Raw genomic sequence first — 16,215 nt, forward strand, 5'->3', positions numbered from 1 at the left:
AGTACCTTGTACATCATGGGACAGCTCTACCAACCACACACCCTGCATAACCTGCATTCAGTGTCGTCAGATGTGGTTGGCATCCCTTCTCGGGAGCCACTGCCAGCATCCTGTGTGATGTTATAAGGAGCTCTATGGCTTGTGGTTGGAGCATGGTTGTCAGAGCCGGCTTTAGGGCTAGTGGTGCCCAATGGCTGGGTTCAAACTGGGGTTGCATGGTGAGCAAAATAATGGATGGATTAAACCCAGATCTGTGACTGGGGGTGAATGTTTGATTGGTTCCGCATTCCGTCCGTCCAGTTACGCTATCCCACAGCGTTTGTGTTTTGCTTTGCTTTTGGTGCCCAGTGCAACAGTCAGCTTTGTGTTCTGCCTGTGCCCTAGCCTCAAGCGCATGCGTATTAGCAATAAATACTTGCCTGGTGACCCAAAGCAATCATTCCGCCTTTTTAAGTAGCAGGATACTTAAAAAGAAAATTTTGCTGTGCTGCTTTTGTCACAAACGTCACTTCTTTTCTCCCCGTCATTACCTTCTGCACTGAGTTTTGAGTCCCGAACTTACTGCAGACTGACAGTGGCCACATCATCACATTTTGATGGTCCGGCTTGACAGTGCATCTGTTGCCAGACAAGTATATGAGAATCGCCAGACGAGGGGCTTTGGCTCCGCCCACCTGTTGGCAGCCAGCAGTACACGTTTTGATTGCGCAGAGGTTGGGTTCTTCCTCAAGAAAGTTCTGCCCTCCACACAGCTGCGATCACTTTGTTTATTTTTCCAGCTGTGTAAGCTTGAACTTTAAGGCACGTGCCATTGTGATGCTGTGAAGGTGTCTTAGATAAGTAAATAGTCCATTGTTTCCCCTGGCAGCACCGCCGATGGGATGAAGGTGGGTATTAATGTACATGGTGTGGTATTGTTCTTAGAACCTGTGGAAGGTAGAACGGGGGAGGTGGAATGTTGGGATGTCAGTTAAAGGTCGTCAGTGTCGAGAGCCAGCGGTTTGTGCCGCTTGCGTATGGACTACCAAGAATAAAGAAGCGAGTAAACTATCCGCATACCTCTTCTTTTCACACATGGATTTTTAGGTCTGGCTTGAGAGCGCATTCATAAGATTTACTGTTGGCGTTGCAAATGCTTGAGTTTTTTACCCATGATGCGCAGCAGATGGCCTACAGCATGGGTGAAAAATTAGCAAACTCAATAGGTTCCATAAGGGAGACCTATTGACTTTGCTATGATTTATTATGTTTGGTATCCCAAATTGATCAGATCGGATTCTTAAATTGCCCTGTTCAAGAACTGTCGTTGATCGGCTCTGTGTGGAGGTTTGTGTGTCACTCTGCAAGGGGAGTAGAGATTAGTAAAATGTCTGCTTTAGTGATCGGTATTCTACCTGCAGGCGCCTAGAAGACTAGCGCTGGACGCCTGGTGATGGTTCATCTTAGTAAATGGTGTTTCCTGGCTCAGCTTGGCAGAGAGTGACCTCGGGGAAGGCGAGACTAACAGAGCTGATTGACCAGAGTGTCAAATGTAATATTTTTTTTAAAAATTCGGATTATAAAAAATATGTTTCTCCTGTTGTGCAGTGTGAAATAATTTGGTTCCCATGATCTGCTCTGTTGCCTTAAAAGAAGACCCCCTTCCTTTGTTTAAACCTTTAGTCATTAAGTTATTGAACAGCTGGAGCTTAAAGGAAAAGGTCAGGGGTCATCAGCACAATCGGTCGTGCATTATCGCCTCTTGGCTTTGTCACCCGACACCTCGGTAAACACTTGAGCTCTGTAGTATTCTTTACAAGTGCAGACGAGGACTCGACGCAAACATGACCACTTCCTAGCGCTTAAGATGTGAACCTCGAGGTGCTAGAACCTGTCTGCTGATCATAGATGGCGTCCAGTCGTGAGGCCTGTGACCCGGGGGTGTTGGGCACCCGGTGCCCAGACCAGTCTGTCCAGAGCTGCCCGTGGGTACATTAACCTGTGTCCTTTGCTGTCCCCCGGGCCGTGTCTTGTGTTCACAGCGCCTCGGGTGGCATCAGCACATCACAGGGGAGGCTGGCAGAGTCCGCTCAGGCGCATCTCGGGGGTGCTGGCACAATGCCAGCTCTCGCCTCCCACACTCGCAGCTGCCTTCTGTCCGACAACCCCTCTGCCAACTTCTTCTCAACATGTCAGGAGAGCGGATAGTTTGGAAATGAACTCTGAAATCATAAGTGGCAAAACTGGCACATGATGCCACCAGAGGGTGCCTCTGGGGTCTCTGGGAGGGCAGGAGGGATGACTGGTGAGGGTTAAGGGGGGGGCTGAATTACATTTCATGCTGCACCGGTCGAGAGATGCGAATGCTGCACGTTTACTTCCACTTGGAACAGTTGCCGGCAGCGTCTGTGTGAAATTGCCACTTTAAATGGAAATTAATAAGTGCAGGTCCCGGTGTGTGGTGCTGTGGGTAGGGGCGGAGGCTAGGGCGGTGCCCAGGGCAGGGACGGCGGGGGCTGGGTCCAGGGGCCATGCCACGGTTCATGGAGGTGCAGACATCTCTGGCAGCTGGGGGTCTTCTGTTTGTCTGTGGCTGACGGCGGGGACAAGGCAGGGGGCTGTCTAAGTGTCCAGAGAGGGCCCCCTGCTCATGGTTTTATAGCCAGTCTGCTGCTGGAGCAGGTAATCCGAAAACTCGTTGTCACTGGCGCTCTCCCGGCACTCTGCATGCACTCTCCCGGCACTCTGCATGCACTCTCCCGGCACTCTGCATGCACTCTCCCGGCACTCTGCATGCACTCTCCCGGCACTCTGCACGCGCTCTCCCGGCACTCTGCACGCGCTCTCCCGGCACTCTGCACGCACTCTCCCGGCACTCTGCACGCACTCTCCCGGCACTCTGCACGCACTCTCCCGGCACTCTGCGCGCACTCTCCCGGCACTCTGCGCGCACTCTCCCGGCACTCTGCACGCACTCTCCCGGCACTCTGCGCGCACTCTCCCGGCACTCTGCACGCACTCTCCCGGCACTCTGCACGCACTCTCCCGGCACTCTGCACGCACTCTCCCGGCACTCTGCATGCACTCTCCCGGCACTCTCCAAGCACTCTCCCGGCATTACAGCATTCTTACAGCACTCTCCCGGCACTCTTCAGGCACTCTCCCGGCACTCTTCAGGCACTCTCCCGGCACTCTCCCGGCACTCTGCATGCACTCTCCCGGCACTCTGCATGCGCTCTCCCGGCACTCTGCACGCGCTCTCCCGGCACTCTGCACGCGCTCTCCCGGCACTCTGCACGCACTCTCCCGGCACTCTGCGCGCACTCTCCCGGCACTCTGCGCGCACTCTCCCGGCACTCTGCGCGCACTCTCCCGGCACTCTGCGCGCACTCTCCCGGCACTCTGCGCGCACTCTCCCGGCACTCTGCGCGCACTCTCCCGGCACTCTGCACGCACTCTCCCGGCACTCTGCACGCACTCTCCCGGCACTCTCCAAGCACTCTCCCGGCATTACAGCATTCTTACAGCACTCTCCCGGCACTCTTCAGGCACTCTCCCGGCACTCTGCATGCACTCTCCCGGCACTCTGCATGCACTCTCCCGGCACTCTGCATGCACTCTCCCGGCACTCTGCATGCACTCTCCCGGCACTCTCCAAGCACTCTCCCGGCATTACAGCATTCTTACAGCACTCTCCCGGCACTCTTCAGGCACTCTCCCGGCACTCTGCATGCACTCTCCCGGCACTCTGCATGCACTCTCCCGGCACTCTGCACGCACTCTCCCGGCACTCTGCATGCACTCTCCCGGCACTCTGCATGCACTCTCCCGGCACTCTGCACGCACTCTCCCGGCACTCTGCATGCACTCTCCCGGCACTCTGCATGCACTCTGCACGCACTCTGCATGCACTCTGCACGCACTCTCCCGGCACTCTGCACGCACTCTCCCGGCACTCTGCACGCACTCTCCCGGCACTCTGCACGCACTCTCCCGGCACTCTGCACGCACTCTCCCGGCACTCTCCAAGCACTCTCCCGGCATTACAGCATTCTTACAGCACTCTCCCGGCACTCTTCAGGCACTCTCCCAGCGCTCTACAGGTTCCCGATGGTCGGTGCGTCTGCTCCGCTGCCCCGATTCCAGGGGTGAATGAGAAACACTTGAAGCCTTCAGGTTGTGGGCTCTGTGCCAGCCTGTGGGCAGGTGAGCCCTGCACTTCACGTACGACTCCGCAGGCCTTTCCGGCCTTTCTTTGTTAATGCGGGTAATTACTTTCACTGAAGGAGTTGGGCCTCTCCTGAAATCGGTGTCTTTGTTGAATCAGCGGAAGCAGGTGATCTCACTTGTGAATTATAGAATGCCTCATCATTCCTTAATTATGTTTTTTATTTTTTAAAATGTTTTTGAAAGACTCTGTATTAAACTTGATTAAACATGTAGTAATGTTCATTTACACAACGTAGTGGTGTAGCTGCTGAAAGAATGAAACACAAAGTATTAATCTTTGGCGTGAGAAAGAGATGCGTACCTATAAAGTGGCAGAATTGCACAGCGTAAGACCAGAAAACCTGAGATCAATCTCGGCTTCTCTGCTGGAGCAAATTGTGTGATCCTGCGCAGGTACCGTATTTCACCGTGCCTCATGTTCCTCCATCATCACATTTTAGAGCTGAGCGATTTTGTTTTTGGGAGGGGGGGTCCTTAATTATTTTAATAAATCACACTAACTGAGATGAAAAGTTCTAATGTAAAGTAAAACACTTTCACAAGGTCAAAAAATACGTTTTTTAATATTTTTTTTAACGAGTTGCCTCTTTATCATATTTCTACATCAGGTTTGTCACAATTTAAATGCTGTTTGTGAAAATGTCTCGACGTTTAGACCAAAACCGTCCCGCGGGTCCCAGTGCAACTACACCTGCTGCACTATTGATGCAGCCGTGCCAGGTCTTGTGCCTGCTTCTCTGGGGTTTGAGGGCACTGGAGCTGTGGGGGGCGGGGTGGCGAGAGGGTGCCCATATGCCAGCTCGCGCACTCACGAGGACAGACTGGGATGGAGCAGAGGTGGGCACTGCCATGCCCCTCGGCCTGCCCCAGAACAATATCAGTCAGTGGGCAGCGACGGGTGGCGCAGGCTGGCACCTGCAAGCCTTGGTGGGAGCCGTAGACCTGCTCCCAGTGCAGGACCTCAAGCAGTCAGCCGCCCGGAGACCCCTGCTTCTGCTTGCTGTGGGGCAGGGGGCAGTGACATTTCTTCACTCTGGGGTGCCCATGGCCTGGTCTCTGGGTTCCGGTACTCTCCTTGTTTAATGAGGGAGAAACTTTAAAAAGTGCCAGTACCCAGTTCTGGTTAGTACCGGTCCATTTAAAGCAATGACTGTGAGAGGTGTGGGATGCCTTTTAACAGAGTAGATATCCCATGTCGCACCCTGAAGGAACTTCTATTCCTCATCCCTGTTTATACTATGGGAGGTACAGCATGCGTACTAGCAGTGTCCACATCCCGCGTGCTGTTCCGCCGGCCCTCCAGGCGCCTCCGCTCAGCCAATCTCTCACTAGCACTCTTCCCGCGCTTAGGCCTGAGCTGATCAGGGGGTCGTGCCCCTAAAGCATGGAACAACCTCCCACACCACATCAGAGCCTTCTCCTGTCTTCCTGAATTCCACAAGACTCTTGGAATAAGTCCCTTTGAGGCTAGCCTCACACACCTGCAACGCGCCGGGATGCGTTCAGGTGTGATAGTGCGCTAGAGCAATGCACGTAACATGTGGCATGCCTACTGAGACCATAGATATTCCACGTCACAGTCGGAGGGATCCTTCACACTTCATCCCTGTTTATACTGTGAGAGGTACGGCGTGACTACCGGCAGCTTAGATATCCCATGGCGATGACCGCATAGATATCCTGTGTTGCACTCATAACTTTTACACCTCATGTCTGGCTGTACTAAGAGAAGTATGTTGTGTATAGAGACAGCACAAATATCCCGTGCCACATTTGGGTGGAACTTTCACACATATGGTTCTACCATGAAGGGTATTGCACCCCTGCTGACAGTGTAGATATCTCACCTCACACTCAGAGGTTTCACACCTCAGCTAGTTACACACCTCAGACCTGGCTGTACCGTGAAGGGTGTTGCACGCCTGCTGATAGTGGAGATATCTCACCTCACACTCGGAGGTTTCACACCTCAGCTAGTTACACACCTCAGACCTGGCTGTACCATGAGAGGGTGTTGCACCCCTGCTGACAGTGTAGATATCTCACCTCACACTCAGAGGTTTCACACATCAGAGCTGGTTATACACCTCAGACCTGGCTGTACCGTGAAGGGTGTTGCCTGCCTGCTGACAGTGTAGATATCTCACCTCACACTCAGAGGTTTCACACCTCAGCTAGTTACACACCTCAGACCTGGCTGTACCATGAGAGGGTGTTGCACCCCTGCTGACAGTGTAGATATCTCACCTCACACTCAGAGGTTTCACACCTCAGCTAGTTACACACCTCAGACCTGGCTGTACCGTGAAGGGTGTTGCCTGCCTGCTGACAGTGTAGATATCTCACCTCACACTCAGAGGTTTCACACCTCAGCTAGTTACACACCTCAGACCTGGCTGTACCATGAGAGGGTGTTGCACCCCTGCTGACAGTGTAGATATCTCACCTCACACTCAGAGGTTTCACACCTCAGCTAGTTACACACCTCAGACCTGGCTGTACCGTGAGGGGTGTTGCACGCCAGCTGACAGTGTAGATATCTCACCTCACACACGGAGGTTTCACACCTCAGCTAGTTACACACCTCAGACCTGGCTGTACCATGAGAGGGTGTTGCACCCCTGCTGACAGTGTAGATATATCACCTCACACACGGAGGTTTCACACCTCAGCTAGTTACACACCTCAGACCTGGCTGTACCATGAGAGGGTGTTGCACCCCTGCTGACAGTGTAGATATATCACCTCACACTCAGAGGTTTCACACATCAGAGCTGGTTATACACCTCAGACCTGGCTGTACCATGAGAGGGTGTTGCACCCCTGCTGACAGTGTAGATATCTCACCTCACACTCAGAGGTTTCACACCTCAGCTAGTTACACACCTCAGACCTGGCTGTACCGTGAGGGGTGTTGCACGCCAGCTGACAGTGTAGATATCTCACCTCACACTCAGAGGTTTCACACCTCAGCTAGTTACACACCTCAGACCTGGCTGTACCGTGAAGGGTGTTGCACGCCAGCTGACAGTGTAGATATCTCACCTCACACACGGAGGTTTCACACATCAGAGCTGGTTATACACCTCAGACCTGGCTGTACCATGAGAGGGTGTTGCACCCCTGCTGACAGTGTAGATATCTCACCTCACACTCAGAGGTTTCACACCTCAGCTAGTTACACACCTCAGACCTGGCTGTACCGTGAAGGGTGTTGCACGCCAGCTGACAGTGTAGATATCTCACCTCACACACGGAGGTTTCACACATCAGCTAGTTACACACCTCAGACCTGGCTGTACCGTGAAGGGTGTTGCCTGCCTGCTGACAGTGTAGATATCTCACCTCACACTCAGAGGTTTCACACCTCAGCTAGTTACACACCTCAGACCTGGCTGTACCGTGAAGGGTGTTGCACGCCAGCTGACAGTGTAGATATCTCACCTCACACACGGAGGTTTCACACATCAGAGCTGGTTATACACCTCAGACCTGGCTGTACCATGAGAGGGTGTTGCACCCCTGCTGACAGTGTAGATATCTCACCTCACACTCAGAGGTTTCACACCTCAGCTAGTTACACACCTCAGACCTGGCTGTACCGTGAAGGGTGTTGCACGCCAGCTGACAGTGTAGATATCTCACCTCACACACGGAGGTTTCACACATCAGAGCTGGTTATACACCTCAGACCTGGCTGTACCGTGAAGGGTGTTGCACCCCTGCTGACAGTGTAGATATCTCACCTCACACTCAGAGGTTTCACACCTCAGCTGGTTATACACCTCAGACCTGGCTGTACCGTGAAGGGTGTTGCACGCCTGCTGACAGTGTAGATATCTCACCTCACACTCGGAGGTTTCACACATCAGAGCTGGTTATACACCTCAGACCTGGCTGTACCGTGAAGGGTGTTGCCTGCCTGCTGACAGTGTAGATATCTCACCTCACACTCAGAGGTTTCACACCTCAGAGCTAGTTACACACCTCAGACCTGGCTGTACCATGAGAGGGTGTTGCACCCCTGCTGACAGTGTAGATATCTCACCTCACACTCAGAGGTTTCACACCTCAGCTAGTTACACACCTCAGACCTGGCTGTACCATGAGAGGGTGTTGCACCCCTGCTGACAGTGTAGATATCTCACCTCACACTCAGAGGTTTCACACCTCAGCTAGTTACACACCTCAGACCTGGCTGTACCGTGAAGGGTGTTGCACGCCAGCTGACAGTGTAGATATCTCACCTCACACACGGAGGTTTCACACATCAGAGCTGGTTATACACCTCAGACCTGGCTGTACCATGAGAGGGTGTTGCACACCTGCTGACAGTGTAGATATCTCACCTCACACTCAGATAGAAGTTTCACACCTTTGAGGTGGCTATGCTATGAAGGTCTTTGCACGTCTGCTGAGCTTGTAGATATTGCATATCACACTGGGATAGAAGTGGCCGTTAAATCAACTCTTAATTCACACTGGGATTCTATTTACTTCTTGAGGAAGTAATCAGTTCTTGCATCATTTTAACATTGTGGTTAACCCACCATTTACAACAATGGTGCCGTGGGGCATGAACTTTACGCATTACATGCACTGAGTAAGTGTGTAGGAAATGAGTCTTAAATGTCTGCTGGTTTCTAGCTCTGACCCTCATCTTGACATGTGAATAGGGATGTGTGACTCATACAACTTTTATGCTGGAAAACACGATGCGTCCAACAAACTGACTTAAGGTGCGGATAACACAGAGTTCTTTATATGGTGTTGGTTTTGTTGGGCTTCGATGGTCTTCTGTTGCCAGAAAGGTGTTGTAAGTCAGAAGCATGTCCTCTGTAACCTGCAGTCAAGAGGGGACAACCTGCTGAGTCAGGAAGGATGTCCTGAGGTGGCATGCTTTAAAGCTGTCATGTTTTGGGATTTCCAGGAGCAGGGGTGTTTGCTATGCAGTGGCACCCTGACATTGAGAGAATGGCCTGATAGTGGGCGCGCATTGCTACCATTGGTGTGGCTCAGCAGTACCCAGTTGTCCTTGCCCTGTTATGGGTTAGCCCATGGTGGAGTGGGTTGCCATGAAGACTGTGCTGGTCTCAAGGATGGTCCATTTGGGTGATGGTCATGTCCTGTGTGCCTATGTATTTTATAGCCTGTGGCATTTGAGTCTGCTATTCTTAGGCCGAGACCCAGAGAAGCACAATACTGCTGAGGCGAAGTGTGTACTGGTGTTTTGGGAAGATGTCCTGGTTGGGGGTGCAGGGATCGGGAGCTAGTTCTGGTGACTTTGCAATCCTAATTATGGGACAATGCTTGGGGTCAGTGACTCTGAATCATTAGCTTCATAAACTTCTGTCCACAACCGTATACACGCGTGTTGTGGTCCTCTGTCAGTGAGTTAGATGCTGAGAGCGCCTTGTGGTGTCTCCATTCTTCTGTTGGTGCTTGGCCATGAATCCACTCAAGGGTGGTGGTGTAAGACAGAGTTTAAAGGGGTAGTGTGTTACTGATTCTTTCAAGTAGCCCCCTTAAGGGCACCTAACTTCAGTAAGCACATCTTAACCAGCAGTATGTAAAGAGTGCAAGGTGAATGTGAGGCAGGAGTTGTGCGTCATAAAAGACATTAAAACCCGCCTCAAAATGTTGAGATTAGCTCGGCCAATCCAAAGACTTGGAAAACTGGCACTCATTGCTTTCTTGGCTGCATCCTAAGTTAAGTGGACTCTGAAACAGCCAGAACCTGCTGGTTTGTTGTTTTCCTTGCAGAAGGTGAGATCTGGCTGGAGAAACAGATGCTAATAGCCTTATTTATTGCTCACATTGCTGCCGGTCCTTAACTGATCATAATTGCACTTTGTCCTCAATGTGGGTGTTCCCTGCATGCTAGGTTAACGACCTCAGTAGATAGAAATAGTTCTTACGCCATGCTTGAGATTTAAATGAGGAGGTAGTGGAGGTGGAAGTCACAGTCCACCTGGGAGTGCCAGGATCTTTAACCTTGGGTGATCCCTCATTCCTCCGTCTTCGATTCTCACATTGACTGGTATTTGGGAAGGGAGTGGTTTATGCCGAGGCAGAGACATGCCTTGCAGTGACAGTAAAGATGACTGTTAGTGAATCGATCCAATAAAAGGACAGTACAAACCTGACCACATTTCCAGTTCTTATGAGAAGGTGGGTGGGACAGTTCAGATCCTTGTACTGCAGAGTTAGTGACAGCCTTGCTCATTGTGCGTGTGCAAACCATCCTCTCCAGCCCCTCCCACTTTGCTTTGATTAGCAGCTGGCTGGTGGCTTTTGTAGGATACTCAGGTCTAGGACTGCTGAGTGACTGCAGGTCCAGGTTGCCATGTAATTCTGGGTCACACGGGCACAACTTTCCCAGTCCTGGACTTGTTACTTTTTTTGATTATACGTCATGGTTTTCAGACGTGAGTGTCCAACTGGCTCTATTTAAATAAACCAAGAGTACAAGTCCCAGAATGCACATTCATTGTTATGTCCCTATAGCACGGACAGGAGGTCAGTCAGCTGACCCTTGGAGTCACATCAGCCTGAGATGAAGGGTGTAGGTCCAGTCTTCCTTCTCAGCAGGAGAGTAGCAGAGCAGCACAGCAGTCCTGAGGCCTCCACAGGTCCAGAGGTGTATTGAACAGTTGGGTCTGAGGGTCCGCTATTTATCCTTGGTGCTAGCTTTGAAGTAGGAGAAGCTTCTATCGAATTTCCTACTTCCATGCCCTGGCCCCAGCTTGTCTGAGGGCACGAAAGACTAGTGTAAAACCCTTTTTGAGTGTGCTGATGTGTAAGTATGGTAGGTAACAACTCCCCCGTCAAGTCAGAGATGGCCTATCTTGCCAACACCTGCTCCCCCTTTGTTTCACTCTCTGGGAGGAATACACAAATATCTTCTGCCATCTACACCTAGTAATGTGGCCCAGGATACAGGCTGCAGGCACACAATTGTTGGGACAAGAAAATGCCAACTTTCTAAAAGTGTCAGTTTCAGAAATGTGACTTAAAATCCGACTTTACCTTTAAAGATGGTCTAAATTACAATTCTTTAGACACCAAACCTACTGTCTGGCAAATGAAAGTTATCACTTATTAATTGTAATAAGGTAAGCCCATGTTATATGAGAGAGGTAGGTCTTGCAGTAATAAAAAAAAAAATGTGTGTAAGGATTTTTCACTACCAGGACATGTAAAAGTTAAATGTACCTACCCAGCTTACATGTAAAAGTTAAATGTACCTGCCCAGCTTTTTAAATACACTGCACCCCGCCTATTTGATGCCTACCTTAGGGGTGACCTCTATGCATTAAAAAGCAAGGTGTAGGTCTGCAAAAAGCTTTTTTTTTTGCCAGGTCGAAATGGCAGTTTAAACCGCACACACAGGCTGCAGTGGCAGGTGAGAGACCTGTGTAAAGGCTACTTTAGTGGGTTGCACAATGAGTGCTACAGGTCCACTAGTAGCATTTAATTTACAGGCCCTCAGAATAGTCAGTACCACTTTACTGTGGTCTTACCAGTAAATCTTCCAACTGGGTGTAAGTCAGTGTTACCATGAGAGAGCACAAGCACGTTAGCACTGATTAGCAGTGGTAAAGAGCCCTAAACCCATCAAAAACATGTCCAGAAAACAGGAGGGTGAAGGCAAAACGTTTGGGGATGACTCTGTGAAAAGGGCCAAGCCCAACACTGAGTGTGAATACTGGAAGGATACAATGGTAAAGGAGGAAGGCAAACACACAGAGAGGAATTATTTCAGGCAAATGACCGCGGTAAGGAAGCCGGCAGTGATCAGCTCTAAAGCCACTCCCACTGTGCGCACTGTACGTTTCTGTTATGATGCTCAAGAGGTCTTTCAACAACAGCTGTCTATAAGCGAGACCTAAAATGGGTATGGAAAAGGTCCAAAAAATGTAACGTAGGTTTCTTAAACATTACGGGGAACATTTTTGCGAAATACTTCATGCACTATATTGAAGACTAGCTGGACAGAAGCCAGATTTTATCTTGGCAGCAAGAAGACCTGAGAGCTCCCAATACGTGTGATGGCTGGATAGGTATATCAGGGGCAACTGATAATGTGGTAAAACAGTGAAGGGGGATTTATATTGTTGCTTTGTAGATTTTTGTCCTGCATTTGATTTGGTTAGCGGAGGCATTCTTTGAACAAATTCAGGATTCTGGGTCTGCGTCTCTAGATATTTGAATTTGTACAGAAATGACTCCCCAGTACGTGAGTTCACCTTCAAATCTGGAGCAACCTATTTTTCATCGGGACATTTTATATGTCAAGCAGTCTTAAACAGGTCTGCACCCTTGTCCATGTTTTATTTAACATATATGTGGGGGATCTGTTCTCGATCCTGTAAAAAGTATGTTTTTTTCCTCCAAGGAGGGGTAGAAGTACTTTGATGATCACTTATGTTGATGACCTACCTTTAATGGGTAGAGCACCAGTGACTGACAGACTCCTTATCAGATTACAGTTCGAATAGCAGCTCCTTGAGCTACTACAAAGAGCCAAGTGACTGAATCCATGGAAAGGAAGTTAGGTCTTGGCAAGTGTTTCCTTAATTTGCATAACACAAGTAGAAGACCGGTTAATTTTTTTAATGGTCTCTATTATGGAATGAATTATAGGAAACTAATACTTGCCGAAATGCATTGTATGTAACAAGGCTCTTAAAACTACTCAACATGACTAATGTATGTAGTAAATTTAGCATAACCTATCCAGCATTCAAAAGTGGTCTAAAAGTTAAAGTGGGAGAAATTTTCTGCAGGAATGATTTAGAAAAAGCAAGTCTTTCTAAATCAGTGACAATATTAATTGCCCACTTACGAAATGGATAAACCTCAAGTATATGCAAGGGAGTTTCTAAAACAAGAACTGTTGTGTAGGTTTTAAGGTTTAGATTTAATTGTAGAGATAACATTTGTGTGAGATGAGGACTATAAGCTGTGCATCATCAAAAATACACCTTAATATATTTATGGTATCTGTGAAATAGGCCAGGAATTAATTGTGCGCTTGGTATTTCTCAGTCCCAGGCTTTTAAATTCATGAGACTTCGAAAGACATATTTATAATAATGGGTTGGTGTGCATGCCCAGAGGTCTGCTAATTTTACATAATTAATGTGGGGAAATAATGCATTGTGTGTTTCAATTAAGTTTGGGTGTAATTTTCATTGCCTACTGGATCAGAAAAAATCAATTAGATAACCATTGGAATTTTTGTTTTGCAGATGATTTTATTTTCGGTGGGAACCTGATTGTAAAGAGAGGAGCTTATTGAGGTAAGCTGCAGGATGTTTCCTCTGCTCTGTCTACATAAGGCATTACTGCATGAAGGATAATATTCTACTGTCTTAGAGATAGGTGACGGATTACTAAATTGTTTGTACTAGGCTAATATATGTTGAATATTAATAAGGGTTTTAGTTTCTGTAAAACCTTCTACTAATTTGAGTATTTACTATCTTGTATATACACTAAGGGCCATATGTAGTAAAGCATTTTCCCATAGACACAGAATGGGTAAAACCCTTTGGTACATCTGGCCCCAAGTGTGTTGATTTACAAGATGTTTCAGTTGTTACATCCGTCAGGGCACACATTCGTATTTTTTTCTGTTAATGCTGTTGAGTTATTATGATGAATTGTTCAATTTTAAAAGCTTGACATATGATGCAAAACTGGTCTGTTTTACTTATTTGGGTTGGAGACGGATTGATTGCTTTCCCATTCCCCTTAATGTACACACTGCCAGCCAGTCTTCAGTAAGCTGTAAGTGTCTGGCATAAATGTTCTAGGTTGAGTTGGCGATGGGATGGTAACCTTTTTGTCTACATCCGCATCTGGTGGAATCTTCAGGGATTTGGCTTTGTTTGTCAACTAGAGAACTGGCTCTGCCCAGACGCGTATGACTGTGCCATGCGGACCCTGCCTCGGTGAAGGGCGATGAAGGTGAGTCCGAGGGAGAAGAGGGCTGGGCACAGGCAGGTGGTGAATACAAGGCCCATGTGACACCTTCCCTCCGGTATCTCCTATGTTAGCTACTTAATGATAAGACAGAGAAACTGAAGAGAGGGCACAAAATGCCAGATAGATTCATAATAACCCCAAGAAGTCACTCTACGCTAAACATTCTTGAGGTTGCAATGACTTTAGTGCAGTTTCTGCTGCTCACTCTGGTGTCAGCAGGCACTCATGATCTTAAGTACACCCTGTCAGTGTGTCCCATCTAGAGGAAGGAGATGTCCTGCTCAGCCTCATTGTATTTGTGGAAGCTGGCCCTCCAGCAGGCCTGGGATGATGGGTCTCATCACCATGACAGAGAAGGATTTGATGGATCCTGAGCAGGGACACTGAGGAATAGGTTCTTCACAACTGACTCTTGCAGACGGGCGACTATTTTGAGGTCCAGGTTGAAACCATCCATAGAGAGGCATTTAAGAGGTGGATATTCTTTATCTTGGCTGTGCTACGGAAGCACGATAAGGGAATGCTCTGCACACAATGCATGGATTCGTGGGTTATTCCTCTTTGTTGGAGCAATATAGGGAAGGCTGCAGTTTATCAGCCTTCCTATGGATCCTCACTGGATTGCTGAACAGATTGCAGGATGTCAGGTGTGTATATCTCATCCAGGCCTGAAGTTCTGAAACTATATAGGTAAGAGCTAAACTTTAAGTGGCAAAGAACAAAACAGAACTGGATGAGCAACTCACAGCTGATATGGGACACAGTCAAGTATCCAGTCTTATTTCTAGTTTCTGTTTGTCCGAAGATTTGCAGCTTTCGTCTGGGTACACAAAAGCTAAAATACAAATTGGTGTATACTGTTATAAATCGTAGAAAAGCAGAGATTTCTTTCTCCATATTTTTTTCTGAAACGTGTTAAACTTTGACAGTTTATTCTGCTGTTTGGCTGCTGAAGTGGAAAAATGTATCCAAGTTATGTGTCACCCTAAATATTGGGAACAACTGGAACTCGTTGGCCTGCAAGGCTTAGCCAAGTTCTTAAAACATATACCTTGCCACCCCGTTGGGCAACAGAGGGGATATTCATGCACAGCCAAGCCCTTCAGCTTTTGAACCTGTTTTAATTGTGGAGTTGTCTAATAAAAATGCAAAAATGAAGAAATACATTTATTTATTTATTATAAAGATAAATAAATGTACTTGTAATTCTGAAGAAGCTATTATGAAGAATGCCAGAATGAAGAAAATCCTTGATAACAACCATAGCCCTGACACATTCCCTGATTGTGTCCAATAGCCCCAAACACAGCTCTACCCTCAAACTGCCCAAAGCTCAAAACCTGGCACTATTGGAAAGCCTACTCTAATCCAAATCCTAAATATAGGTATGAACATTTACCTAAACCTAAATCGACTCGAATCCACAGTCCTAGCTGGAAAGTGAACTTTTTTCCTACCCTCAACCCCGTCTCCAATCCTAATCCTTGAAAGACCTCTGATCTTATTTCATGTCACAAACCTTCTACCTACCGTACCAATGTAATTGATGAGGGCGAAGAACCCTTTCTCATCTTTAATGAATGTTCTTCAGTATTACTGAGAATAACAGATCTTCATTCTGTTTACTTCATAATGTATTTCTTCATAGTGGTTTTCCAATTATTTATAGAGTTCCCTTGCCTCTATCTTTTAAGAGTGGGGTATGTTGACTCATTAAAATGGATGAATGTCTCTGCCATAGACCCGATATAACTCTGGTTAAGCCGTAGCTCGGTATGCGCTGTCCTTGGTGAGTTGGTGGCATACCTGCTCCCACACAGGAAGGCGCTAGGAGGCATTGGAAAAGGAACCAGGTTTAGATACACTAAGAAAATGCCTTTTGCTTCAACCACAGTAACTACCCACCTTTGAAATGCAGAATATTTTGGCACCCTCTGAGAATGAATGGGTGCTCCAGTGGAGAAGCCCCCAATCCTGTTATGTTGGATCTATATCCAAAACACATGCAGATGT

General features: G+C 48.2%; 1 protein-coding gene across 2 annotated transcripts in view; it reads left to right on the forward strand.

The window, feature by feature from the left end:
- FHIP1B (FHF complex subunit HOOK interacting protein 1B) overlaps positions 1-16,215 on the forward strand; it is a 355,560-nt gene that overhangs the window by 96,805 nt on the left and 242,540 nt on the right. For both annotated transcript variants that reach the window (XM_069203674.1, XM_069203676.1), the window contains exon 2: positions 13,464-13,514. The gene's annotated coding sequence lies outside the window, so the exon portion shown is untranslated. The remainder of the gene's footprint in view (positions 1-13,463; positions 13,515-16,215) is intronic.

The sequence above is a fragment of the Pleurodeles waltl genome, chromosome 8 (genome assembly GCF_031143425.1).
Source record: "Pleurodeles waltl isolate 20211129_DDA chromosome 8, aPleWal1.hap1.20221129, whole genome shotgun sequence".
Taxonomy (NCBI): domain Eukaryota; kingdom Metazoa; phylum Chordata; class Amphibia; order Caudata; family Salamandridae; genus Pleurodeles; species Pleurodeles waltl.